This window comes from Leopardus geoffroyi, chromosome B3 (genome assembly GCF_018350155.1).
Source record: "Leopardus geoffroyi isolate Oge1 chromosome B3, O.geoffroyi_Oge1_pat1.0, whole genome shotgun sequence".
Taxonomy (NCBI): Eukaryota; Metazoa; Chordata; class Mammalia; order Carnivora; family Felidae; genus Leopardus; species Leopardus geoffroyi.
The window spans coordinates 36,778,801-36,781,833 of NC_059337.1; positions in this window are offsets into that span (position 1 = coordinate 36,778,801).

The following is a 3,033-nucleotide window of genomic DNA, read 5'->3' on the forward strand; positions in this document are numbered from 1 at the left end:
AAATATTGTGGGAATTACCAAAACGTGGCACAGAGACATGAAGTGAGCAAATGCTGTTGGAGAAATGGCGCCCATAGACTTGCTCGACCCAAGGCTGCCGCAAACCTTCAATTTGTAAAAAAAAAAAAAAAAACAAAAAAAAACGCAGTAGCTGCAAAGCACAATAAAACGAGGTGCCTGTAATGAGGCTGACATTAGTACCGTCACCTCAACATAGGACAGCCACGTTATCCAAGGGGAAGCCCGGGGGGGCTGGGGGATGAGAGGTGGCTCCATGACCTGGAGCAGCTGACAATGGTGACTTCAAGAATTTCCTCTCTTCCAGCTCACAGCAATGCACTGAAGTTTACAGGCACTCGGTTACATGGATTTATGGACTGTATTATCTCCTTTTCACTTAAATAACCCTCCCAACATGTTGTAAAGTTGGGCCTTCAAAGGGACCTTGGATCACAGATGACACCAGTAAAGCCAGTACAATTGAACAACAGCAAAGAGAGGCAAAACCTTATATATCTCTCGTCAACCCACAAGGCTGAAAAACAGCAACCGTTAAAGGATCAGGTCTGATAAAAAGTTAGCCAAAAAGGTTTGAGCTTATCAAGAAGACTATGAGAGATGTATTATTTACACACACTAAATAACTATCAACATCACCTCAAGTATACATTAAACCTTAAGATATTAGCTATCACAGGATAAGGCAAGGCATTTAAATACCTATGTATGTGTTAGTTTGTTTTTGTATTTTTTATGTTTTTAAACCTTTTTTTTTTTTAAGTTTATTCATTTATTTTGAGAGAGACAGAGACAGTGTAAGTCAGGGAGGGGCAGAGAGGTGGAGAGAGAGAGAATCTCTCTCTGAGCAGGCTCTGAGCTGCCAGTGCTGAGCCCAACTCAGAGCTCAAACCCACGAAACCATGAGATCGTGACCTGAGCCGAAATCAAGAGTTGAATGCTTAACCGACTAAGCCACCCAGGGGCCCCTAGAAAAGATGCATCAGAGAAATTCATTTTTTATAAACAAAGCTCAAAATATTTTTGCTATCAATAGGAAAATATAAATTATTCAATCTTAATCACATTTGACATCAGTTTATACAAGATGTCATATACAGATTGTTGATTCAAGTTGCTGAACATTTCCTGATGTATTTCCATGACTTCCTAGTCTTACACACACACACACACACACACACACACACACACACACACAGAGTAGAAATAGTGAATGAGAGGGGCGTCTGGGTGGCTCAGTCGGTTAAGCATCCAACTTCAGCTCAGGTCATGATCTCATGGTCCGTGAGTTCGGCCCCACATCGGGCTCTGTGCTGACAGCTCAGAGTCTGGAGCTTGCTTCGGATTCTGTGTCTCCCTCCTCTCTGAACCTCCCCCGTTCATTCTCTGTCTCTCTCTCTCTGTCCCAAAAATAAATAAACATTTTTTAAAAACTAAAAAAAAAAAAGAAATAGTGAATGAGAATTAATGCTAGGGTGTTCTGAGTACCTTGCATCTGATTTATCATTATGAGACAAAAGAATGGCTGTATTCAACTCTCAAAATTTGGTGCCAATATTATGTCCAATAATAGAACACACATTTAGCATATGATTTATAATTAAGTGTATATTTGTATTAAGTGTATGATTCAGTGCCAGGCCATGAGCAGAAAGTAGTAACGGTGAAGATTATATTGCTGATTTGAAGAGCAATCAGAAATTACCTGAATTAATTTTAAATTCTCCCTTTTTATAAAGGTGAAATGGAAATTCATTCTGTTGCAATTTTTTAATTTTTTAAAAATGTTTTATTTACTTTTTTAAGACAGAGAGAGACAGAGCATGAGTGGGGATGGGGCAGAGAGAGAGGGAGACACAGAATCTGAAGCAGGCTCCAGGCTCTGAGCTGTGAGCACAGAGCCCCATGCGGGGCTCGAACTCAGGAACTGTGAGATTGTGACCCTAGCGGAAGTTGGACACCTGACCAACTGAACCACCCAAGCGCCACCCAACCACCCTGTTGCATTTTTTAGGATCGACATCCGGAAACTAAATTTATCTGTTAGGTATATTACATACTTAAGAACAGCTTAAATATCAGAGTCACGAAATATCTAAACACCTTTCATATTTGGCCCAAATAAAATATTTTGCTGTTCATTGAGCTGATCAGCTCAGTTTAATGTGACCAGATATTGCCTCTTCCTCCTATTCAGCCTGCCAGGGCAGGAATGATTGCCTTCTCCTTGAGTGATGCTCATAACCCCGCACACCTAAATGTAGCGTGGCGCTGTCCACAAGGAGCCATAGTCATGGTTCCTATTGCTGTGCGACTGACTACATGAAATTCTTCAAAGGGTGAATCCACTTTTCGCTTTTTTCCTGCCCCTCTCAGAGTGACTGACATATGGTGGACAAAGCAAAGTATTTATAAAATTACTGTATTTTACTGAACTACCTGTACCATTCCTGAACGTTAGATCTCAAAGGGTATATATTTCATACTTAGGTGTGATGCTCCAGCCCACCTGCCAAATGATCTGTAAGACGGTGAGTTTTAAGTGGGGCTCAGAGTAAGAGCAGATTCTATAGTGGGTCCAGGCTGTGGCTCTGGCCTGTGACCCAACAGGTTCAATGGTACTCAAAGTTTTATGGAACAAGAAAGTCCCAGTAAGAAAATCACAGCATAATCTCATAGAGTTTTGAAGCAAGCAAAGCTGTGTCTTTTTGAGCTAGTAACTAGCCTTCCTTTGAGAAGAAGACCGTGGCATGCCTCAAGGACTTCATAGAGTCTGAACGCTTGACTGCGTGTTTGGTTCCACAGAAAACCAACTCCAAGATAGAGATGCATCCATCTGTCCTAAATAGGATAAACTCTTGTTTTGCTGTATCCATTTGTCTTCCCTGCCCACCAGGGTTTTGCCAGTATGTCATCTGTGGAGTTAGATAAAATCTTATTTATCATCATTAAATCCCATACACTTATTTTTTTTTTACCAAAGTACTCACTTCATAGCAGTAGAAATGCATCAAT